Source organism: Athene cunicularia (assembly GCF_003259725.1).
Source record: "Athene cunicularia isolate RWA chromosome 2 unlocalized genomic scaffold, athCun1 chr2_part1, whole genome shotgun sequence".
Taxonomy (NCBI): domain Eukaryota; kingdom Metazoa; phylum Chordata; class Aves; order Strigiformes; family Strigidae; genus Athene; species Athene cunicularia.
In genome coordinates this window covers 105,326,473-105,353,739 of record NW_020799095.1, presented here as the reverse complement: position 1 = coordinate 105,353,739, position 27,267 = coordinate 105,326,473, and positions in this window count along the sequence as shown.

Here is a 27,267-nt window from a genome sequence, read left to right as displayed (position 1 = left end):
TCTGCAAGCCACAAAAAAGAATGAAACCTTGTAGATTAAATTAATGGAAACCGAGACAGACAGCAAAACAACTTGTTCAGATCTACAGAGTGCCCAAGATGTAGTTAACTCACTAGTCACTCTGAATGAACCACTGCATTACGCCTGATTTCTTGAGAATGTGCTGCATTTCTGTGCAGAAGGGAGTGTGTCCTCAGGGAAGGGCAAAACCTAAATGAGAACAGGAACACCAGCTAGGGAAAGCAACACTGCAACAGATTTAGTCAACTAGGAAGATATATCTGTTGTATAAATTTTCCCCCTAAATGTTTAGCCTGTTAAAAGCTACTGCCTAATAAAAATGCAGGAGGAGGGAGATATTCTTTAACTGACCAATACTGCATGTGTGGGAAGGAAACTTTACTAAAGATGCTCCTGGTGCCACGTATTTTGCTGGAGGGACCAAGTGACATCTGCTTTATCAAGACACAGGAAATGCCATTTCCCGTCTAGTCAGGGGCATCAAGCCAAATACTGGTCTCAGTCGTCAGCCAGTCAATTATTTGATTACTGATGTACAGCCAGCTTGCATTAGTGGATCATCCTCCAGCTAGACTGCAATGATTATATATACATTTGACAGTCAGTCTCAGGCTTATTTTCAGTTTAAAACCATTACTTATCAACACAAAGGGCTGGCCTCGCTGAAGTGAGTTGTTCCCAACTCCCCTGTTGTTCAAAAATTTGATGTGCAGTGATGAGTTTGCTCAGGTCCTCATTCTGGTTTGTTTGGTTTGTTGTTTTTTGTTTTGTTTTGGTTTTTTTTCGGAGAAAACAACCAGTTTCTTTTTCTCAGTAAGATGAAAGAAGTAGTATTTTTTTCCCCTTACATCTGAAAATAAATTAAGTGAGGTTTTCTGGCAATGGTGCTCATTTCACCCCTCGGATTCGGGAAACACAATTCATCCTAAGAAAACAACTTTCTGTCTGTTGGCTTGAGGATCCAGCTGCTTGTCATGTTAGACCATGTGGAGACTGCATCTGAGTCCAGCTGTATTGCCAGGATCAGTGCCCTAGAGACTCAGCACAAAAACACTTTGATCCCTCCCAGTGACAGGGTTTTTGCTAACAAGCCTCCAGACATTTCAGTTGGTATGTCATCACCCTTACTAAACTAGAACAGAAGGATGAAACAAAAGTATCTCCAAAGACCTTTAATAACATCAGTTGAAGGGGAACAAGTAAAACATCCCAGGTGAGACACTTCTGTAAAAAGCATTAGCATCGGCCACATGACTGTACAGAGGACAGAGAGATGCTTTTCCCCTCTTTTTTTCTTTTTTCTTGTCTTTCTCTTCAGAGATGAAAGAAAGGATGGGAGCTATGGACTGTGAATTGCAATGAACAAAGCGCTTAACATCCTTTAAATAGTTGGTTAGGGTCAAAGTAAGGCAAAAAGTCTAAAATGCATAGAGGAGAGAATGAACCTGAAAAGTCCTAACATGTTTTATACTGAGTAGCCCCCCTGCAAATTGTACCTGATTAGTTCCAATTTTCCTCACACTTAACAGGGACTAAGTTACACACTCCTGTACACGGTGATAGGATATATGCTTTTAATTCCCACTGTTATAGAGCTGCAAATATACCCTATTGCTTTTACCTTTTAAAATCCAGACTGCGTATGCAGTGCACATGTGAATTGTGCAGCCAGGATTCGGGGATGGGTGCCTCAAGAGAGTAATCACCTGATGTTCTGTGCTAGGACAATCAGTAAGAAGTTAACTAATACCTTGTGTTGATGAAGCACCCTGGTTAGTGAATAACTTGCAGGTAGTGTTGAATATTGTGCTAGACACCTGATATCCAGGGTTTTTACAATCCAAGTGCATTACTTGAGCAGAAACCAGATTAGCTGGATTGTCAACAAGGCAGTATGTGATTAGCATTAGCGGAGAGACTTTCAATAGATCATGTAAATGAAGCAGAGAGGGCAGCAGGGCCAAAATCATTGTCTTAATGAATAGAATACATGTTTTGTAGATTATTTTGTTGCTTAAAGGAAAAGAACTGTAAAGGCGAGAGAGCATTAAAATGCAAGGCTTTGTCTAACATGCCCAGCCTCGCTCCACCCACTTCTGCAGAATAATTTTGCAGAAGACAGGCAATTTGATCTGAAAGCCTGACTCTGCATCCAAAGTCATGGGAAGTTTTGCCACTTGGAGAATGAAACTTTGTGCAGTCAGGTAACGATCCAGCGTGACCTAGTGGAGCAGAAACATTTAAATGGGTGTTTAATATCTAAGCACATCAGCTGGGCTATGATGCTTTGAATATATGATTCTTAAAAACGTATATTTCTGAAAGAAGAGCTACCTAAAAGTCTAGGAAATCAAGGCACAGGCAACTTTAGGGTTGATCAGTTAATCTTGTCAAGCAGCATCCAGTTGTTACCTCGGCTACTTATTATTAGTAGTAATTTTCCAGATTTGAGCATTAGTGGAAAATGACCGGGTATTAGGATTTATGCAAACCAAGCAGTAGATTATTTGTGTCTAAAAAGCTGATGTTTGTGGAAACGTGCCTTTCATAGTTTCTAATATTTTTATTTGAAAAGTTATTTTATTTTTTTAAACAGTCAGCAAGAAACCAAGGCTCCTCTTTCCTCCTCACCCTCACCAAAATATTTCTATCTCCCTTTTTGCTACAATTTGGAACTGCAGAACCAGGAAACTTTCTGAAGCAGTAACTCACCCTTGTCATGTAGGACAAAAGGTTTCTTCTGACATTTCCTGCTTTTGGCTCCCCTTTGGTCTCATCAAAATTCTGTTTTCCATCCAGAGCACCTCTGTGTTTTCAAGCTGGGTAGTATTTGCATTATGGTTGAAACAACCGAGAAAGTTGGACTGCTTTGTATTTCTTAGTGAATGGCACCCTAAGAAACAGTTTCCTGCCAGAGCTCCCAACTGTCCCCTTGACAGAAACTCTTGTGGCAGTGAGTGCAAATAGCTCAGTAAGTGGTTCTAGGGTAAATGTGAAAGCTCTTCTTCATGCCAAAGGGAGATTTCTCAGGAGCATTTCATAATGTCACTCTCCACAAACATCAAGCCATGCCTGGTGGCAACCAGGCTGACATTGCCTTGATATTTCTCTTCTCCTGATAGTACTTTGACAGACTGTTTATTTGTGGGTTTTTTTTTTTCTTCTTTTATTTAATGACAACATTTGCAGGGTTTGTTTGTGCTAGGTAGGTTGCTTTGTGTCCATTAGTGTATTAGCCAATCTTTCCTGCCTTCACAAAGCAGGGATGCAACCAGCTCTACTGTTGTGCTTATGATACAACCTGATCAGAGCTTACTTCCTTCTAGTTTTATTTTGCGCTATTACACTTGGGAATATGGGCACATATCAATCATGTCAAGATTCCTGAAGGCATTGCATCATCCTTGGCTGTCTGCTCTGGCTGTAAAGCAAAACAGCGTCATTATATACTGCCCTCCTACATGAGTCAGATGATTCAACTTCACTGGCAAGAAACCAGTTCAGGGAACATCTGAAATATATTGGTCACGTCACTGAACTGTCCAATATTATACAGCTAAAAAAGAGGAAAAGAATCGCACCTGAGAAGCCAGAATCATGTCTCAAATGACCTTGAAAAAGATCCTGGTGACATGCAATGGTAGAGAAGAGAGGAATATTTAATTTTTCCTTGCAGGTGCACCTCATCCTTTGGTGTGAACCAAACAGTACCCCTCCACTGGAAGACTCCTAAGCTTAGTTTCAACGAATGTGGATGGATTTGTTAGTTCCCTCCTGCTTGTTCTAACCCAGTGTCACAGTCATCAAACAGCACTGACATGAACAGAAACCTTAGGAAGAGCGGAGGGGGTTTGTGTCCTTTGTGTCTCTAATACATGTAGATTGATGCCCTTTACCTCTTGGGTTGTACCCTGAAGAGACACTTGGGAGCTTGCTCAGTGTTGGCTGAGGAACTCTTGCCTGTTGTCCTGTTCTTCAAATTGTATAGTATCTATTAGATTTCCTTCTTTCAGTGAATGGAGCAGTGCCTTGTAGTTTACTGTCTATCTGTGAACTCTTTTGACATGAAGTCACTGCCTTATTTCCTCTCTTAGGTTCTATTAAATGCTGCTACATTTCCGATCATGCTTTTGCAAGACCCAGCTTTTTGTTAAATTGACTATTCTGGAGACTGAGCATCCTTTGGTAACATTTGTGTTTATAGGCAATAGCTGAGTAAGCTGAAATACTAGACAATAATAATTGCAGAGTGTTTATATTTATGTAAGAAGTCTGATTTTATGTGAGCTGGAAAAGATTTATTTCTTCTTTCCTCTGAAGTACTGTGCATGTTCTTATTCTAAGCGCATCCCTGAGAGAATCTCAAGTTACTCTCTCCTGACTTTTGAGGAACAGACAGTAAGACATCAGGGCTTGATGGGGAAGAAAGCTCTGAAATGAGGGAAGAGAGAGATGCTTACAAAATAAAGTTACTTCTCTGTATTTACTTGTTTATAATAGTAATCTGAAGTGTCTCTGAGGGTACATTTACAAAGCTAAGCAGAGGAAGCATACCGTGCCGTGAGTAAGCTGGGTGTGAGTCAGCTCTCACATGAAAGCTGTGTACTTCATCACACTTTTGTTAGTCTGACTGTGGTGTCATGCGAATGCAGCTGCTGCGTGGCTTTTTAATGGGAATGCAGGCATGGCTGCGCAGGGCCAAGCACAGGCTCGGCAGGCTGCACACCCCGTGTATGTGCGGACATGCACGAGAGGAACAAATGCCTTGCACATGATTTTTGCTATCCATATGGCCTTTGCAAGGATCTTTAAAACCGGCATGTGCTAACTTGTGCTTTGAGACTCCTTTCTTCTGCTGCAGTTGTGCAAGGCCAGACTCTCATTTAGGCAGAGGCCTCTGTGAGCAGCAGGCCTTAACTTCTATAATGGAAGTACCCACAGACAAAAAAAAGGAGTTCTGCTTTTATGCTTTTGTGTAATCTAGGCTTTATTCCTCAAAGGCATTTTTCTGCCGATAAGAACAAAACCCTAACGCAAATGTCTATTTCTGTCAGCATCCCTAGAGGTGCTGTTCCCTCTGTCCTCTCCTGGCTCTGGATGCACTGACAGCTGGGAGCAAGCGTCATGAGGAGCTCAAAAGCTTCCTTGACCTGTCACACCAGTTACCTGGCTGGAAGGACACACTGGTGAGGAAACTGTTTGGGAAAGAGATTCTGAACATCAAACTTTTTTTCTTTTTTGTAATGGCTCAATGTAATTGAAGTACTGTAATTATTCTAGATTTTGCAAGCATCACTGTGTTTTTATGAAAATGTGGCAAGTTGAGCTTTTTTCTTTTTTTCTTTTTTTCTTTTTTTTTTTCTCTGTGGGAGAGCTGTCCGAGTTCTTGCTCTCCAGGTCAACACCACATGTTAAGAGTGTGGTGGAAAATTCAAACCCCTCCTCTTTCTTACTTTAAGGTTGAAATCTTGGCCCTGAGTCTTTTGTTTTATGGACTGTAAGGCCATATTCCTTCACTCTGCTTTAACTCTGCTGGTATAAGGTCCGTTTCCCAAAAATGTGGACACAGATGGATGAGTATAAAGGCCCTACACAACTTAATTTGTGAATATATGTATATAGTGTGCATCTCTAACTATAGCTGAATCCTGTATAATAGCTAAGTAGTTCATGGTAGTGTAGCAGAACAGCCTAAGTAACTGTGGCAAGGATATCAAGGTCATAACTGTCTGCTTTGTTAGGGTTTTACTAGCAGAACCACCTCGAGTAGAGGGTGTGAAAGTTACGGTGATACAGAATTCCTCACCTTGAGTAATTCCAGAAAAAATATGTAATTCAAGGCTGTTGCAACTCCAAGCATAGTGGAAAAACAGGGGTTTGATATGCCCCTGTGATACTGCTGAGCTGCAGCAGCTGTCCATGTGGACACTGTTGGTTGTTCCCAACAGCACAGCAATGCTTACCTTAAATACTGGTGGTAGTGTTAGACACAGCATCAAGTTAACAAGTGCATGTGGAGTCGGTGGTGGAGAAATACTGATGTCAATCTATAAATGAGGTTTGATCCAAACACAGAAGCTATTCATGTATGCTGAAAATACCAATCACATTACAATTATAAATAAATGAAAGAGGTCTCTTGTTGATGGCACAGGTGCAGACACGGATAAGATATAAAACCAATTTACACTCTTCCTCCTGTGGGAACAGCTCTATTGGTATGAAAGATTTGACTGCATTCACATTAGAGAAGCTGTGCTGGTTTTAGTCCAGTGCAGCTAAAAAGACTGTTATGCTAGTATAGATGAAGACTTGAGGTTAAGATGTGATGAGGGACAGAACATCACTTGTATTTTCTCTCTAGTTAACATAAAATATACACAGAAATGAAATGCTGTGCATTAATAATTTCCACTAATTTATTATGTCAAGTGCAGAATAGAAAGTCTGCTGCTGATCATAGTATTTCCACTGTACATCACTCTTTAACATAAAAAGTTCATAAGCCATTAGGATAATGATTTCTACCATTACTTGTCAGTAAAGTGTGAAAATATTTTTTTATTATCCATTTACACTAATTTCAACATGCATACATTTAGTCAGAAACATGGACTTTTTGAAGTGATTGCTCTCCATTGATTAATGTGGCCAGAAGTTTTCTGATTTACCAAATGGCATGGAACAACATTTTATTAATGGTGCCTGCTTTGTGTATAAAACTTTGCATCTGAAGAGGTTTCATCTATTAAATAGCAAGGCTTAGAGATACTCAGAGTTAAATGAGAAAATGTATTTGCTGTGTTGAGGACTTCACTCCTAATGTGTACCACTAATGGTCTTTTCCTTTTGGATAAATGGAAAGTTTGAGTCTTAGAGAAGCTGAATTTAAGTAGTCTCTAAGATGAAGAATCATCTTGCAATTGTGAGCCATCTGTATGCAGTGCAATGTAAAAATGATGTTTGTCTTCCTCTGAGGAGTTTTCTCTGCCACACTTATATTCATTCAGGATTGGATAGCAAAATCCACTGGTAAACTTGAGATTGGGTATATAGAGATGGCCTTCACATAACCTGCCTTGTCATCTCTTTAAAACAGCACCTATCTGACAAAGCTGTCTTTTGTCAGGAATTTTTGATTCTTCCAGATGAAAATTTTTCATGGGAATAACAAGCTTCTGGAAAGAGCAAGGCATGTGTCCCAGGATAACAATAAACCTGTACTAGAACAAGGACCAGGGGCTTAAATTTTCAGGATTTGAGTCAATGATTCAGACTGATAACATGAACCTCTGAATCCCGCTGTGCCATGACAGTATTGACTCAGATTTTCTTGTTGTAATTCTGTTTTGTAGAGCTAACAAACTGGTAATTGAGACTCAACCTTATCCTCCATAACCAGAGACCCTCACTGCCATGTGTTGAGGCATCTTTTTTGTCCTAGTTTGAAATATCATCTTTCCCTTCTAATCCAGAAAGAAGAGATATTTGAATTCTTGGATCTGAGACAATAAAAGCATTTTCTTTTTACTTCCTGTAACATAGAGCTGGGTTGAAAGCAACAATGTTTACCTCTACTCCTTTTGGTTTTTATTTCTGTGAACATTCAAGTAAAAACGATTTTGTCCTCCACGTTTGTAGAAAAACACTTTTAGCAATTTAAAAGTGTCCTTGGAAACCAAATATTACATTTTGCCCAGGCAAGCACTGTTGCTTAAAGAGCTTGAATATGCACTCAGCTGGGTAATAGGAACAACACCATGTGACTGATAAAATCAATGTCTGCTAAGTAATGTGGTTCAAACTGGAAATGTTCTCGATCAATCCAAGGGGTTTTGGGTTTTTTTCCTGACTAAAGAATAAAATGAAACTAGTCTAACAGCAGATATTTTTCTATAGAAAAGTTAATTTATCTAAGCAGGATTTTAATAGATTTGATTAGCTCTACATGAAGATAGCATCTCTGATTTAATGCTGTCTTAACTTAGTCAAGGTAGCATTAGACCGTTTCTTCGTATAATAGATATGTTCCATGTGATTAAACCAATTTCAAAACAAACCTGATGCTTTGTTGCTACAATACACTTTGCATATTGAAACATAGGCTTACCTGTCATAAAACATAGCTGAAAAGAGATCTGGAATAATTCTATACTTTCTTATTGCTGAAATAACTGCTAAGTGTTAGCACTGTAAATTGCCAGCAAACCACGAGGCATCAGGACACTGCAAATGTGGAAAGGGAGCTTGAGGGAGTAACACTGATAAAAGTAAACACTGTGGAAAGAATTCAGGAGATTCTTCAAAATCAGGTATTTCAGGCCCAAGTTTAGATGTCACCATGTGCAGTTTGCCTGAAGAAGAGGCATTCCTGGCCTATACCAAGGTAAGAAAAGGGAAAATGATGGTTCACAGCATTCAGCCTTGACTTGTTGAGAGTCATCTAGAAATAACACTCCTTCAGGATCTGTCTCTTTCATTTCTACTCAGCCTTCATGCTAGTAAAATAATACACCAATTTCAGTCTAAGTCCCCCATTTAAGGACTGTCATTTTGATTCCCATGAAAACAGATGGAGGGAAAATCTCTAGTATGTAGAAAATAGAGCAAGCTGTCCAAATAAATCACCACATGGATTCCTAATTCCACTGTGTCCTGTCTGAGAAGGCCATTAGGAACAAAAAACCGCTCTGATTAACATTTTGCTGGCACTTCACACTCCTGAGGAAGGTATCTGCAGGCAGTCAGGCATGTGGCATACCTGGAAAAGTGAGACACAGGAAACTCAAGTTGTGCAGCATTCTGTGCATCACTGCAAGGTAAACCAGGAATGTTTAAACACGGTAAGTAATTCTAAGCAGGAACAGCTATGATCAAGATTGGAACTGAGTTTCACAGCAAAGGGAAGAGACTCAGTGTCAGAGCCCCCACCTCTTTGGTGCTTATCACTTGCACAGGGCTGCAGGATGCCCAGCAGGCAGGCAGGCAGCTGTGGGGCACAGCCAGGCAGGCACGGGTGCAGGCAGGTGGCTGTGGGGAGCAGGCAGATGGCCGAGGAGTGCAGGCAGGCTGCCGGTAGTAGGCTAATGAAACAGCGTGCTCGTTGGTAACTACATCGAGGAGGGGAAAACAGTATTTACTTACCTTGATACCAGGCCACAGTAAATGTCTTTAATACATAATGTTAAACAGGCAATTAATAGACAAATGTTTCTATATCTAGAAATATGGCTGTATTCATGTTAATCCCTAATGGTACAGAGCAATCGCACTAAGCTTATTAAACTTCATATCCAAAGGCAGTATATTTACTACAGGGCTTTCATATCTTGTAGTGAAATTCCAGGCAGTTATATCTTTTAATTTGAAGGTAAACACTGATAGATCCATCACTTGGAAACAGCCAGTTGTAAACTGAAAATGAAGAAACAAAATGCTGTGGATTAAATGTGTTGCCCGTATGCCATTTTCTATCACCATATACCAGGACATCATTTCAGTATCGATGAGATTTGGCAACAAAAAAGGAATAACATGAAAAGAACACATTTGTTTTACAGAGCAATGCACTACCAGGGCTGTGTACAGAGTACAAAGCCAAGCCAGTGAATTTCTGCACCAAAGTCAACAAATAAGCTGATCGACAGTGTTTGCTGATAACAACCACAGTCTCTTTGTTACACCCAGCCAAAGCAATCAAAACCCAGTAAGCATGAAGGGACAGTATGAGCAAGACCTACAGTTAATGGATGAACAACAGCAGTTGCTCAAGCTTGAAGAGAGCTTGCTCACCAGAATTTGAATCTTCTTGCTACTCATGGTAGCAATAGAAATGGTTTCTTCTTGCAGCATTAAAGATAACCCCCAGAATAACTCATAAAAAGTAAATGTTAGTCCTAGGGCTGTTATACTGTGTTTCAGATTGTTTTCTTGGCAGCATTACAGGGGAGTGTAATTCTGTGAATCATGACTATGATTCATACTAGCCAAACTGACCTTTGAAAATTGGGAGTAGGCAAACATATCAGAAAGAGATTCAAGCTCTAACAAATAAGCTGATAAAATGAATTAATGATATTTACAGACCCTGCTAGTCTATTAAGAGGTCACTTTGACAGCCCTTTAGGTCCAAATGTGAGAGTTTCCACTCTCTCCTGCATACCTGAGCAGCCATTCAGACATACCTAGTAATGAGGTGTATTCTCACCATTTTGGTTATTCACACAGATGGCTCTGTGATAAATCCGTATGCAGACGGCAGTGTGTGGTACAGAAGACTAGGCACGTGTTTTTGCAAGTCTGAGTGTTCATGAAGTTCCTGAAAACCTTAAGAAGCCCAGCTGAGACAAAGGGAGAGTGAGATGAAGAGAATAATACTCTGGCAGATGTATAAAAACTTTTCATTATTACCTACAGCTGACTTTGACCTAGGGTTGGACAAGTGGCCTACTTTGAGCAGGCAGTAGCATTAGATGGTATCCAGAGGTTCCTTCCGGCCAACATGTCCCTGGCTCTGTGCAAGCACACAGGAGGAACATATGTGAGCAGATGTGGCAGTGAGATGGGTAGGTGCAGGAGATGTTCATGAGCTTATTGCAAAGTAAACTTCCACCATCAGAGCACTAGAAGGTCATTTTTAAAGACTGTCAGTTGGTGGCTGTAGACAGTTTCAGTAAAGTGGTTTGCAAGACCTGCGCCCTAGTTCAGGTTAGCTTTGTGTGAAATCGTAGACACGAGAAGTGCTGGAGGAAATTTAAGTGATCTCTTAGCTCGTCTGTTTTCTTAATCAAGGGATCCTTGACACGAGTTGAGAACATGACCTGCCGCCCGTAACTCCATGTCACAGTAGCAGAATGCTCTTGCAGGCACCCCTGTGATAACCTGTGCTGTTACTGGGTTTGTAACTTCAGTTTTTAGTTAAGCACTTAGAAAAACTGGCACATGTAGTATGTGCTCTTCTAAAACTGTGGCTTCATTCCATAGCTGTATTTGATTGCTGTATATGAGACCTTAAAGCATTTTGGAATCGCTCTAAAAGAGAGAAGCTGTTTAATGTAAAAATCTGTTTCCTTTTTTTTAGTCCTAATAGCAAGGTAAATAAAAAGTGTTGAGAATTGCATGTGACTGGAAGATTTGAGGTTTGCTTAGAGACATTTCAGTGGTTATTTTGAACCTTTAGAGCAAAACAGTATCATTTCCTTTCTTTGCATTAGTAACTACATACCATGTTTACATTTTCAGCTGCACATTTCCAGCCTTGGCTGTGCTGAAAGGTGATACTCTGTTTACTGGATGTAACACTGAGCAACATCCCTTCAACCTTTTGAATTACCTCAAGTTGAAAAGTATAATCCATTATCCAAATATTGTCCCTGTGTTTTTCTAGTACAATAATATTGCACAACAACCTGGAGATGAAAGCTTGGCTTGAGTATAGCAATTGCTAAGGATTTCTTTGGCTGGAGATGAAGGAGGAAGGTTTAAAATAAGACCACTTCTGTGTGTGCTCAATGAGTGTTTTGCTTAGACTGTAAATGAGAGCAAAGAAACATTTGCAGCCATCTCTATAAAAATTTCCTCTGCCTGTGTGAATGAGAGGCTGATACAGAGACCACCACACTCAAACTGGCATTAACTACTTAAAACCAGTGAAGCTGTAAACCCAGAATCCTTTAATATCATTTAAAAGAAAAAAAAAAAAAAAAAAAAAAAAAAAAAAGTAAAGGAACTCATGAATTAAATTCCTTCATCACTTTGCCATCCATTATTCTTCATATTACGTTGACTTTCTTTCACTGTGAGGCTACAGCCATGTGTGCAGATAATTTGTCTCCATGCAAACATTAGTAGTCAAAGAGAGGACATTGCTTATTTCTTGGAAGATGTGAGCTTTAGTACACAGCTGGAGTCATTTAAATGCTAACATCTCATTATGCATGAGACTTTTTTTTCCTTTAAATAATAAGAAGAAGAATTCAGTAATGTTGTAGGAGGGTAAATATGTAAAACTCTTTTCTTTTTAACTGCAGTTTGAGCTGTGCAATGTAACATGATCATTAGAAGCCAGTAGCATTTCTTGCTTCCTCTTAAATGTATATTTAATACTGTGTTTTGTCAAAAATTAGAGAATCAAGAGATCATCCCATCCATCCCTTTACCCACAGCAGGATCAACTATATTTGCAACATTAGCTGACAGATGCCAACCTATTTTGGGAAGCTTCCCAGGCAATCTATTCCTGTGCCTTGCTATATTTACCACTAGAAAGTTTTTCCCTGAAGTCAACGCCAAATCTCTTGTGTTGCAAGTTGGATCTATTAGTATTCACTTTTACTCTTTTTTCTCTCCCCCTCCCCCACCCTTTTCTAACACAGTACCTAAAAATGTACATGGTATTTCACCCAAATCTTTACAACTGAAAGAAAAATGTCATTTTCTTGCAGTTTTTTTTTTTTTTTTTTTTTTTTTTTTGACAACAGGCTGATATTACTTGCTCATGTGACACATAACACAAGTTCTTTTCTGCAGAACTCCTACCTGTCCAAATGCTCACCAGCTGCCTTTCTGCAGGTGATTGTTTCTGCCTAGTTTAGAAACTTCTACTTGTCCTTAATGAAGTGGATCTTATTTTTTCACTTTGTGTTTCCATTTTTTCAGAATTTTAATTCTTTTTTCTCTTTCTCTCTTTCCATGTTGGTGCAACCTATAGATTTAGGAAACATCATATTTTCCATCATACAGCCCATTAACAACAATATCGAAAGTGGGTGGACACAAGACAGATTCTTACAGAGTACCATATTGATGCCATTTGTAATTCACCTGAAATATGTTTTTTAGCCAGTTTTGTACTCACAGTTTTATTTACAGATTTATCTGTATATTATGCAAAGTGCCCAATAGTTTTGAGCCTACATCTCACCCTGCTGGTTATCTTCTATGGGTGAACAACATAGACACCAGTCTGAAGTTGGGATTGGTAATTCCCATACACAGACTGACATTACTTCTACCGTGGCCTGTATGAATTGTTGCAGAAAGGGACCAGCAGAGTCAGGTAGCCATCACCAGTTACCTGTCCTGAATTAATACTTATAGATTCATTACAAAAGGATGTCATACACTAGTAGTTTCCATGGAAGTCTGAGGTTTAATTGAGGTATTTCAATCTACTGTGTCATATCACAAGATACTGCAGTTATAATTTTCCATATGTATATCTACATCTTTGCATGAAGGTGGTATGAAACCTCCCTCTCCTCCATGGAGTGGCTTGTGACCATCTCTGGGGAGGTGGGCATGACTGGACAAGGGCTTCAGCTGCTATAAAAGCCCCAGGATCTGTGCAGGGAGAGACGCTACTGGGATATCTACCTTCTCATGGGTGGAGGGTGTGCTCTCAACCTGCCAGATACACAGAGTTGCTTCACCACAGCTTTCATAAATGTGAGAGACATGGAGGTTTGTTTGCTTCCTTGCTTGTTTAAAAAAAGAGATAGTAGAGTGTTTCTGTTTATTTTTTTTTTATGGCAGAGCTGTATTAAAGTTCATGTACTCCCTGAAGGTCAGAAAGACTTGCTTGAATCCAGAGTGCTCTGGGTCTTGCATGCACATACCATGTGATTAGGCTTAACACAAAGGGTCACAGACAGAGCAAAAACTACAAGTCTGCTGGACTGTCAGTCAGTAGTGATAGTCATCTGTGAGAGAGACCCATCTGAAATCCACTGCCCTCTTTGCTAACAGGGAGCTTAAAGAGAGCTGCCTTGCTCTGTTTCTTCAGTCCTGACTACCTCATAGTTCTACAATGTGTGCATAAAGGATTGGGATGCAGAGCTTTTCCTAGCAGCTTTCCAGCTTGGAAATACCTTATTTGCTCTCTGTGGTTGGGGTAGGGCTGCTTGCAGCTTGGGAAATGATGAGGGAGACTGATGTGTCCTTGCCCTACATCTGTCACTGCTTAGCCTCCAGTTGGGCAGACAGGTACACAGGACTGATTCAGGGCATTTTTATGCTGCTCTCATGATCTTGGTATAATCTAATGCAGTTCCACTGTCAGGTGTTTGCAAATGCAGCCTGACTTTGAGATTATTTACAGCCTGACTAGCTGGATGTTATCCTTCCTGTCTTCCTTCTTGTAATTCCCAATAGTAATCTCTTATCTCAATATTATACAATGAAAAACCACTAGATTGGCAACAATAGAATGAATAACAAGTTATTGACAGTAATTATTCTGCAATTTATCTAGAGTCCTCTGCCGCACTTTATCTGGTGTTTAATTTTTTTCTGATCCAACCTTTTGCTCACTTGTTTTCTTGCTTGAGTAAAAACATCCCTAATTACTTTTTCTTGTCCAGAAAAGAAACTTCTTTAGCAGAAAAAGAAAGGCTGATCTGAGAACAGCTTTCACTAGCATATTTGTTGTGACTACTTTATAGTCTGTAACATATGTGAGAATAATATGTAAAGCAATACCACTAATAATAGGGTCTCCTACAAAAGTAAGGTAGGCAAGGTTTATGATACGTTTGAAAAATAAATAGGCAATGCATTGTGGCGTAATAATTTGCCACAGAGTATCAGAGTAAGCTCAATAAAACAGCCTGGACAAATCTAACAGTTGGTATTGGGTACTGCTGATATATCAGGGAATGCAGCCCAGTAGGAACAGATCTGTGGAGTGAAACAGCTGAACTAAATTACTAATGTAGACACTCACCATGACCAAAGAGAGGAAGCAGAGCAACAAAAAAAATGAGGAAATATATTAAATCTAAAAATAAATAGCTGAGCTTAAATTATTGCAGCATGTAATGAAGCTTTTGCTGCTCTGAATGACAGAACATCATGTCACAGTGACTTCATTAAAAGGAAGTGGCAAATGCTCAGTGTTACTTCACAACATCTTAGAATCCCCTCATGATGTTTTGTTTAGATTTTCTGGGACCTGTTCTGAAATCAGAAAAGTCCTGAAATGAGGAAATTCGAAGCAATGCCATACAAATAGAGTTTCAGATGTGCAGTCAAAGCAAGTGAAGTGAAAAATTAAGCCACTTAACACATTCAATACTGGGAACATGATTCCAATTTCCTGAAAAGAAATCCCAACCATGCCATAATAATCATCCAACTCTAATTCTATTTTCTGTTCCACAGTCTTATATTTCATTTACAACCATGGCCTCTAAACAACTTCCCGTGTTGCCTAAATGATGTGTCTACCATCTGTCATCTATTTGTTCTGTTCTTCTGCAGAGAAGCATGGACAGTGGTGTCTCTTTTTTCTGTTGTTGTTTGGTTACTAAGGGATTTTTGTTTCATCTTTTACATACAAGCTACTATACACTTCTTAGAGGAGAATGAAGGTGCTAGGATTCATGATTGTCTCTAACTCCTTGGAAAATCCATTCAGATAAGCTTCTGAGAAAGTTCTGTCCATTGAGGGGAAAAAAAACCTCCATCAAGAATTACCATTGGATATTTTATCAAGCTACATTAGTAAAAGGCTTATGCTTTTATGGGTATGTAGGCATCTGTATATACATTACCTGGGAGTGGAGGGAGAGTATTGTAGAACTTTTGGGGCCCAGAGTTGTGGTGAACGGAATTAAATCTGGTTAGTGGCCGGTCACGAGTGGTGTCCCCCAGGGCTCGGTGTTGGGGCCACTCCTGTTTAACATCTTTATTGATGATCTGGATGAGGGGATCGAGTGCACCCTCAGTCAGTTTGCAGATGACACCAGGTTGGGTGGGAGTGTTGATCTGCTCGAGGGCAGGGAGGCTCTGCAGAGAGACCTGGACAGGCTGGAGCCATGGGCTGAGGCCAACTGGGGGAGTTTCCATAAGGCCAAATGCCGGGGGCTGCCCTTGGGCCACAACAACCCCCAGCAGCACTACAGGCTTGGGGAGGAGTGGCTGGAGAGCTGCCAGTCAGAGAGGGACCTGGGGGTGCTGATTGACGGCCGGCTGAACAGGAGCCAGCAGTGTGCCCAGGGGGCCAAGAAGGCCAATGGCATCCTGGCTTGTGTCAGCAATAGCGTGGCCAGCAGGGACAGGGAAGGGATCTGACCCCTGTACTGGGCACTGGTGAGGCCGCCCCTCGATTCCTGTGTTCAGTTTTGGGCTCCTCACTACAAAAAGGACATTGAATGACTCGAGCGTGTCCAGAGAAGGGCAACAGAGCTGGTGCAGGGTCTGGAGCACAGGTCGTACGGGGAGCGGCTGAGGGAACTGGGGGAGTTTAGTCTGGAGAAGAGGAGGCTGAGGGGAGACCTCATCGCCCTCTACAGCTCCCTGAAAGGAGGGTGCAGAGAGCTGGGGATGAGTCTCTTTAACCAAGTAACAAGCGATAGGACAAGAGGGAATGGCCTCAAGTTGCACCAGGGAAGGTTTAGACTGGATATTAGGAAGCATTTCTTTACAGAACGGGTTGTTGGGCATTGGAATGGGCTGCCCAGGGAGGTGGTGGAGTCCCCATGCCTGGAGGTGTTGAAGAGTTGACATAGTGCTGAGGGACATGGTGTAGTTGGGAACTGTCAGTGTTAGGTTAATTGTTGGACTGGATGATCTTCAGGTCTTTTCCAACCTAGATTCTGTGAACTTTGTGGGAGATTAGGGTGTTAAAGGAGTTTGTTGTGCAGCAGTGACCACTTTTTCCCTCTCTCCTGATTCTTCTTGTGCTTTTCTTCTTGGGTTGCTGCTACCTCAGGGCTGAAAACGAGTATGACACAGCAGTGAAATTCTCATATCTGCCTTAAAGAAGACTCATTCAGCTTGTCTCTGTTTGCTAATCTTCTTCCACAGCCATGCTAGGCAATCAAAGCAGCAGTGAGAGTAATGGGGAAGGTACAGAAGGGAAATGAGAATAACCAGGTGCTCAAGGCACTCTCTGACCAGCTGCACACAACCAGCATTTCCAGCCCATGAAGCAAGGAGTGAGAGGTGGGTCTGGGCTGTGTTGTGAATCTGGAATGTGCAATGGCTGCTGCTGAGCTTTTGGATGGAGAAGGGCATGCTCTGGGAGTTTGTGTGCTAAAATCTCTCCAGCTCTCCAGCTTGCAAATGCTAAAACAAAAACTCCCTCAGTGGAGCAGTGAGTGACATTCAACCTAGCTGCTTTGGAGAACCAGATAACTGCAAACCTCTGGAGCTTCTCCCTCATGCAGCATGCCATAAAGTTGAACAGGCTTGCTAAGCTTTACCACACCATTTATGTTGTGCACCCCCCTTCTCTGAGCCACACTGCCTTGTTTTTGTGAGTTGGCAGGAAATGCAAAATCTGTGTAGGCTTCTTACATGTTTCCACAGCTGCTTAGTCACAAATATGACAAACCGTAATAGAGTTTTCATAAGGACTAATCCTTGCCATGACAGTACTGCAGTAGCCAACTCATGTTTGTTCTGCAGTTGCCACTATTGTCATTTATTTCACTCTGAAAAGTGGCCCTTCTGAGGATATTATACGAGCACCTGATTCTTCAGGGCTACAGGATGCCTTTACACACCTATCAAACACACATAAGGGAAGAATAATGTGGAAAGAGAAACCATTTACGTGTGCTCTGATGGAGAAAGTCTAAACTCAGTATTAAAGAACACTGAGCCAGGCCTATTCCAATCCCATTTTCATATTTACACTTAGTATTTAGCAATAAAACAGCGTGGTTTACAACTGGCTGTGCTGGCACCATTTCGGAGTCCTGTTACTAATACCTTACGTGAAAGGCATTAAAATTAACTATGGAACTATTTTTAAGGACAAAAGAATTGGTGTGCTAAAAAACACATGATGGAGGACCTAATCAGCTGGAATGGGCTTTGCTTACGGTGTGAGAGTCATACCTAGCATTGCAGGTTTGGAAGAGTAGACTTTCTGCATCAGAAGGCTTACTGTGGGCTCTCAGTGTCTTTGTGCTTTTTTGTTCCAGCTAAGGGGTGTAATTTTTCCTTTGTAACTTTCAACACTAAAACTGAACATTGCTGTGAGCTCACACAGACAGCAAAGCAGTTTGAAACTCTTGCCTCAGCCACACAGACTGTTGCTGTTTTTATTATCAAGTTTCACATGGCTTTTGTCATCACACTTTTCTGTCTATCCTCAAAGGAAGTGCAAGTTTTGCTTCTATTTATCAGCAACTGTGGATGCTAGACCTTAGTCGTGATTTAGAAAAGGTCTTGTTCTTCCTTTTGTGAGTAAAAATTCCTGCCAACATGTAAGCCAATTTTTAGATCTAGAGGAAATAAGCAAAACTGGAAGGTAATAATAAAGAAGGGACAAACTAGTTAGTTTAAAACTCTGGTAGCAACTGATTTTTCATGTGTTACTTAATATGAGCCCCTTTACAGCCCCTTGTCCTCCCCACAGGCTTTACTTCCTTGATCTGAAGAGCATCAATGGACAAAATTGTCCTGATGTCATGAACTGTTCTTGTCCTCCCCTGTTGCATTTCTACCTCTTTGTGCTCTATCCAAATGCATCTCCTGGTTATGTTATTATGTCAGGCATGGTCTAATAAGTGGTAGCCAAAGCACTGGTGGAAAGGAAAACAACAGCAAAAAGTACACAACCCCACTGTAACAGTTTCCCCTGGTAGGCGCTTTTGTACATTTTTCTCTGTGAGACTGGAAGAAAGCTTCATAGCAGTGTGACTTAGCAGTTTCTTTTTGGTTTGGTTTTTTTTTTTCCACCTCATCTCTTAGTCGTCTTTTCATACATGCACTATAATTTTGTCCTAGGAAACCTGCCTGTTGATAACAGCAGCTAGGCAAAACCTGGAAAATTATCTTCCCTCTCTTTAAAAGACACACATAGCTCATGGGGAGCTGTGCTTATACAAAGACTTGTCAGTCATTCTAGCCCAATTCCTCCATTAAAGGGCTATAAATTTCAAGGCTATTGTTACTGCTGGCCAGTTCTCTGAATCATTTCAACAAAAAAGTAGATCCTTGCTCCTAAATCCTTGAAGTTGAATTTTGAAACTGGTGATTAGTTCTGCAAGGGAAACATCTTTTAATTCTCTTTTTCTTTAGTTATGACAGTCTTGATATGTTTGCTTTTTCTCTATCAGATTACTTTTTGAAATATAATATTATGTTGTTGTCAGTATAGAGAGACTGTGAATAGATATGAGATTTGCTACTATCTTGAGAAAGGAGACAGATTGTATATCCTTATTCCTGTAAAACCAGGTTTCAGTTATCCTGATCACCTGCACCATCACACAAAGGGGGACGTTTACAGGTATGGATGAGGTCACAGTCAATTGAAATCAAGCCCATCTGGAATGGAGAGGCAGGGTTTAATGTTAATACCTGAAGGGTGGTGGGTGGATGTGAAGGGTCTGCAACACCTGTGATTTGTAAGAAAAGAAGAGAAATGAAATCTGCCTTCAGACTCAGGAAGGCACTGATCTTCCCTTGTCAGTGTGGGTGTCTTTGTGTCTCAAAAGCAATAGAGAAACCAAATGCCTAGCAGAACCCTTGTGCATTTAATCCAGTTCTGCTAAACAGGGTTTTTGCTTTTTAAACATAGGTCAGCTCCTAGAAACATAGACCAGGGTTCTTCTGCATTTTAAATAATTAACTTTCTACCTGTTTGTTTTTTAAACTCATTATGAAGTGGCCTCAGTGAAGCATCATGACAAGAACCTTGCAGTTTGTTTGTGCACCACTAACATAGGAGTGATTTATATATATATAGGAGTATAGAGAGCAAGGAGGGACAAAGAAGGCAAAATGAGCCTTTGACACTTAAGAAGTGATGGCAGGTATGTGATGAGTGATGCAGTGCACGCTGAATCCTAAGGAACACCTGTGAGCATCGTAAATTGAGTGGAAGAGCTACATGTTGGGCTGAGCTGGTGCATAATTGGAGCCCTTGAATGTATTTGTGCAGTCTGCAGCAGGCGTACGGAAATATGTGGACTTGGCAAAAGCAGTCAGTAGTGTCAAATAATTATGAAATACTTGAAAGCCCAAGGTAAATAACCTCTTCAGAACTGGCAGGCGTCAATGGGTCATTAATTATTTTGTTATTTCCTTCTTTATACGGTGGGCTGTCGTAAATCCCTGGTGGAAAATCCACTGAGGCAGACAGGGGAGAATGTAATCAGCAATTCAAGCAATAAGAACAAAAAGAAGAATGGCACTTACAAATTTTCCTACAGACTCCACAGTCCTTTCCAATTCCAATCTGATAGAAAGGATTTAGCTGAGTGGCTTGGCTGGGTGAAGTGTAGTTTTTACAAGACTAGCACAAAGGACCAGTACATTTGATTTGGTGGATGTGTAAGCTCGTACAATAATATTTAGCAAATTCAATTCTTTAATCATTGTGACCATACAAACCAAGTGTTTATAATGTTCTCAGAACATGTAGAGAGTATCAGATTTTAGTAAGACTTGATGTGAATTGTTGACCAAAGATTTGTGGCAGCAGGGGGGGGGATTAATTAGATTTTAATATGAAAAGTTATTGTTAATTAAAAGTTGTATGAAAAACAGCCATAAAAAGTAGGGAAGGTGACCAAGATTTGAAATTACTAAGAGGGCATATAAATGAAGGGAACAAGATATGCTTTTGGCTTGGAGTTTACCCTACAGGATATATACCTGTGCTGATTCGCTTCTCCAGCCATGAAAAATCTGTCCCAGGAAGATGTACATCCTGTGACAATGATAGTTTACACCCATGGATGTAGAGATAAGCGTGATCTGTGGGATCAGTGGATAGGTCAGATGCAGGAAGGACATGTACTTTCACACCCTCTATATGTTTGCCTCTGTGGAGCTCATAAAGACCATCCCAGCTGAGCAATTGTTGTGGGAACACAGCCATGTGGAAATGATGCCACTGCAGCCTCAAGGTGCATTCCAGCCCAAGCCCCCACCAGCTATGCCTCTGCTTTCATCCATGTTTCCCATCCCTTAGGCAGCCTTTGCTTTCTGCCCCTCACAGTAGCTTTTTTATAGAAAGCCCTCCAGTTATGTGGAAGCTGGAAGTCCCAAAAGTGACTGAAGTGTAGTTTAAGGTTCTCAATGAAAAATTGCATTCTTCAGAACTGCAGCTGAGCTGCCACCCAGCTCCACTTTACCTGGGCTGCTGCAGGTTCCCCACACAAGGATGTGCTTTTGAGCATGATCAGAACACGGATGATATGTGGTTAGGCAGCTCCGAGCCCAGTTCATGTGCAAACCTGATTATGACCTATGTTTTCTTTCATGTCTGAGAGTTTTGGACAGAGCCTGGTACACTCCTGCAACAGTTACTTGATCAACATTAATGTCCAAGAGAGAAATAACATGGGGAGGGAGACTTTTTGTGCATCTTGTTCTTAGGAGCAAGCTTGGTTTCCCTACATGTTTTGTTGTCACTCTAGTCAGGGTTGTGGACAAGCCTTGGAGGACCAAGCACCAGAATATAACATCACCACTATGGCAATGAAGTCCTCTTTGGACTTCAGACCTTAGCATTTTCCTCCACGACAAAGTTTCAAGGGATCAGTAGGGTCTCAAGTTGGGAGGGAGGTGTGTCTCACCAGGCTCCTTTTCCAGATTGCTTTCTCCTTTTACAGTCCAGAGATTCATGGGTCTTAAGTCACTTCATCATACATGTCTCATTCAGAAAATTATAATGAAATCAGCAGGGTTAAATCATGCATTACAAACTGCTTTTCCTTAATCATCAGTTTATCCAAAGGGCTGACAAGTGAGCTATTGCACTGGATAATCCAATACCCATTTCCCCCTCAAGGATTAGGATTTATTTACTTGTAACTGACAAGCATCTACTATCTCATTTTGTTGGTATTTGTGCAAAGGAAAATTTAAAGTCTTCCCTATTATATGGTAAACTCCTATGAAAACATCTTCTTAAATTTTCACATAAATGCAGCTGTATATCTGTATAGTCAACTTCAAAAAATCTCAGTTCAGTGGTCTGAAATATATTGGAATATAACACATTATTTGTGGTGTAAATGCTTTACAGTAAAATATTACTTAACTCTATCAGGTGGTCAGTGACCAAAAGTGGAACTGTAATTGTAGTCTAGCTACTGAGATTCTTTTTTTCCAAACAAAAATGAGCTTGAATTTCTTCTCAATGCTCAATATTTCTTAAAGAGCAAATACATAGTTAGAATTCAACTGTAATTTTAATTTAGCTTTGTGAAGACTGTACTTGCAGTTCTAAAAGAAACACATGTGGAGCTTTTAAAAGATGCTTGCAGAGTCCTCTACCTCTAGATTGCTGAAAGCATCTCTAAATATTAAATCAACACACACCAATGTACGACCTTTCAAAGAGCAGTTTGTCATTCTCAGTAACTCCATGAAAACATTCCAGATAAAATGTCAACAGTGGGATCTTTTTTCACATATCCACTGATCAAAATGTATGCTTGCTACACAGTGCTGTGATGGTGACCTGAACCACACAAGCATAGCTGCACCAATAAGTTATAACATTAACCAATAGTAACAATATATTTTATCATTATTCTACTGCCTAAATCACATAACTGTGTGACTATTAATAATCAATTATTAATCTGAAGGAAAATTATTTCTAAAACTATAATATCCTGATATATAATTAAAAAAAATAAGAAAAGCACGTACACAAAAATTGATGACTGATCCCTAATCAGTGTACACTGGCCTCCAGCTATACAATTACATCTCATCTACTTATCAAAGCACCGTAGTACAAAAACAAAGATTTGGAGCAGGTGGCCAACCAGGCTCTGCCTTCTCCTCTTATCCCTTGTTGACTTGCTGTGTGAACACAAGCAGCTCTGTATTGGCACAGGGCATGTCACCTCGGGGACTAGTTGCGAATGGGATCTTTCTCCCAGAAATATGAAAGATAGGGGTGGGAGGGCTGTATCTTTTTGGTAATGCTTTTGCATTAGCCTTTGAGACATTTTGTTCCTGAATCGTGCAGGACCCTGAACCAAATTCTTTCTCTTTTTGCCTGATGCTGTATAATGGCTTCCAGACATTTGTACCTGTTCTTCACTGGCAATGAACTGTCAGTGACTACACCCATTTTTGTCATAATTCTGCATTTGAGTAATTATACTTTTTAATTTGACAAGTACCTAAACATCTACAATCTATTCACTCGTTCTGTGCCTATAATCAATAATTCATTCTCTGAATAACTCCATAAAAATGGCAAAGATGATGAATATTTTCTTTCTCTCTCAGTTTAAAATAAAATCCATATTAGTTTCATCAACTTAACCAAGAATTGATTTGATTCTGACAAGTTCTTAATGTCTTTAAATTGTGGTAAATAATTGCTATCCATATTCATAGTTTAGTATACCAACATAAGCTGATCTTATTTTAATGGAAGACATCACTGTAAAGTCTTGCAGAATATGGGGTAAAAGCCTTCAGTTGCTGACAGTAATTTTTTTCACTTTTAACACTTGTGCTGGACTGGGTGTATGGGCCGCTACAGCAATAAATGGAGGCTAAACAAAGCTTGGGGCTCAAAACTCAGAAGCAAAATCAAGCTGAAGATTCTTAGGTTGAGACTCAATATATATGAAACCGCTCATCCTTATTTCTCTCTTTATTTCCTAATAAACTGAAAACTGTTATATAAATGCCTACCTTTCAGAAGTCCTCACGGGTTTGGCATACCTATTAATAATTCAGGAGTTTGAAAGGATAGCCTGTCGGTGACATTAGCTTGTCATAAAATTGGTACATTTTATCTTATGGATATGGCTGTATTACATATCCTTCTAATACACAGTATAACTTCTGTGGTAGATATTTAGCTCAGATGTTCAGGCTTCTTTGTTTAGAGCCTTCCCTCTGTGAAAGCCTGTGAAGCAAAGGGGAAAATATTGATAATAAGTATGGACTGAGGGACTGTGGATAGGATAAGTCTTATCTGAGTGTAAAATGACTGTGGAATAATTTAAGGAATATGGTCTGTTTGGGAAATATAGCAAATTTAAAGATCTCATGGCTTTTAATTTCATTATTCTCCTCCATTTTGGGCTGATGTACAGCTCCATCTGGGTGTCCAGTGATGGACTTCTGAGTAAAAGACATTGAGCCCAAGTATTTAAGGTTAAGTATGAACTGTACTTGTACAGTAGCTGACTGAGGGTTCCAAATCAAATTAGGATACCTATAAAAAATCTGACCTTGCCTATCAGTCTGTCCGAGGTCTTATTCAAAGACACTTGTTGTCATGTCCCGCTCAGATGTCCCATCTCTCACACTTGTCTCTGCCTGTTAGAAGAAAGTCTTGTCTTTCATTCTTCAATATCCCAGCAACTAGACTTATTGAAAAGATCTGAGTTTGTGGGTATAATATAAAAAACTTTGGAATGAGGAAACTAGAACTTGTTAATGTTTTCTTCTTGTATGGCATTAAGCTGCCCAGACCTCAGGAAAATAACAATAATTAAAAAAAAAAAAATATTTAAATCCTGTTTTAAATTCACAGAATGCAGGTAGAGATTGGCTGCATGGATTTAGTAATTTGTTTATTTAAAATGGCACTGCAAGCATGGATTTCAGCCGTCCTGCTGGAGTAAATTGTACTAAAGTGGTCTACAAGTGTTGTTTAGACCCCAGACATAAGCCTCTTCCCGGTAGGACAGTTTACACAAGCCTGCTGGAAAAATGCTTGAATTCACCACAAATCTACATTCACGTTGAGTAGTAAACCTCGGTATAGTCTGAAACGATGAACAAACAGTCACTTGAAAGCACATATTGTAGAAATATCCCATAAAGATACAGGAGCTTACATTAATCATGTGAACTAGGACAATGGGTGACCTTTTCTAATGAGAAATGAAGCATCTAAAGCAGCCATTAAATTTCGCAGCAGCCCTATTTACTGTACGTCTGCGGCATTCATCATTGCATGATGTAAATGTCCTCAGACTGCCGACATTTGCCAATCATCCTTCACTGAGAGGAAAATTGGTCTGAAGCTTTTAGAGCACTGCTCCCCAAATTCTGGCAACACCAAGGCCACTATAGCTCCTTTTCAGCCTTAAAATGAGTAGAGAGTAGCTGTTGAGCAAGCAAGGTTAACAAAACTTGGAAAAACATTAGTGGTAATTCGTATTTAGCTCTTTCAAAGCACAAAAGTTGAAAATGACTGTCTGAAATGGGCCTGCCACTTTTCCAGTAGTCCAATCTGCAAAGGCATTGGTAAGATATCTAGGCTTCGGCTTTCAATAAAAATTCTCTTGCTTGCAGATCTACTTCATGAAGGGTTTTTAATAAGCAGAGGCTGATATCTACTGAGACATAGTCACTGCTTTAAGCTTTGGAGTTTAGTTTCAAACTCTGGACAGAGATGGTAATAAGAAATGCTGTTGAATAAAGATACTGTAATTCAGTGGCCAGGGAATGCATTCTCTTGTTGGGCTTGTGAACTCTTACTGTCACTTTGAAAACTTGGACGTCTACTACTCCTTCAAGATCTTGTTTCACTGGCACATTTCTTTTAGCTACCCTATTAGAATTCTCTGCTTTTGAAATTAGCCTCAGGCCTTCTCCGCTTCACAGAAAAATGATGTTAAAACAGCAGCTCCACTTCTGCAGATCATACAGGGGCCTTGAAACCATCCGTGGGTTTTGTTGTTTTCTTTTTCCCTTCTTGATCTGCCCAGTTCTTAACCGATAGACTCCTGCTTCTGAGCAAGAAGCCATCACTTTGACACCAGTGCCCTCCACAGCCCTGGCCGTGTCTTGTTTCACATCAGCACTTAAGAGATGTTGGCAGGCCAGGTTTTGCAGCGTTAGGGTTCACTGAGTGCCAGAGAAGTTTCATGCTGATTTAGGCATAGAGAGAGAGAGTCCTTTGCCACTGATGGATGATCTGCTTACGGCTACCAGCAGGTGAGCCCTTGGATCTATTACTATTTTAGCTTGCATGCCATTTGATGCAGCTGACTTGCCTGAGAGATTTCTGAGAGGGGTGATCTTGTCCCTTTCAAAATGCATTCTTCCATTTCTCTCTGATGAGCCTGATGCTGTCTTAGGGACTTCCTCTCCCACCTCGCCCAGCAGCTCTCACCTGGAACACTTCTGTTAAATGCAACATCTCTTTGTTTCAGGGAGCATGTATGTAATACTGTGTCTTAAATCTCAAACATGAATGATCCTTTAATTCAGTGAAAAATGGGATTCGAGATGAAAAGGACCTGGTTAAAGGCAAAAAAAAAAAAGAGTTTAAACTTCTTAAAAGGGGGCACCACTTTGCTGAGAGGAAAAACCACTTGTGTAGCCTCATAGGTGGACTACTGTTCATCCCTTGTTTGGGTTCTAGCATTGGATTCAGTCTCACATTTTCCTCCGTTCTTGGGTGCTTATTATAGTTACTGAAAGGAATACTTGTGGATAGCAAAGAAACACAGTTTGGAGGAAAACCAAGTCTCTGTAATCCAAGTTTTGGTTTTCTGTGATATGAATTAGTGCAATCCTTTCTCCCTGGAGATACCAAAATAACCCTTGTGAAAGCTTAGCTGGTCTATGATGCAGCTGCACATCTTCTAAACCAGACAGCTAAGAGAGCTATCAGTGCAGTCATCCTTGGTTTCTCTTGGCACATATATGCAGTCCCTGCTTGGACTGAAAGTGGTTTGATTCAGTTTTAAATCCTTGAACAGAATAGGTCCTGGTTATGTCAGTGTCCACCTGTTTGCCTGTGGATTGTGGTGTCAGTCACCAGCAACCAGACTGGATTCACTGATTTGCAATGTCTGTGGGCAAAACTGAGTTTGTCTTTAAAGAATAAAGATGACCCTGTGAACACTACAAGCAAGATATAACATTCATCTCTTTATGTCAGCTGATTGCCAACATGTATGTCAATGCTTTAAATTAAAATTTCCACCTATTTAACATTATGTGAGGCAATACAAAATAACAAAAGGAGTTCAATGAGCTTGTAAGTTTTGGGCAAGAGTGGACAGTTTATGAGTTATGCATAATGCTTGAGCAGCTCAGAAGTAGCCTGTATGCCTTGTCCTGTGGAAAGCACAAGCTGTTTTGTTCCAGGAGCTGCTGGAAAGTCCAAACCTCTAGTTATGAAGGAAGCAAGCCATGAGTGAGTACCAGGTCCTCTGCATCACCCCAACCACCCCCAACCTGGAAGGTCACCCAGCCCAAGTTTTTTGCCTGTGAACGACTGCTGGTGCTTCCCTATCCTACTGGTTTGCAAGCTCCTGTGCCTTAAGAGAGACTGCAGGGAGA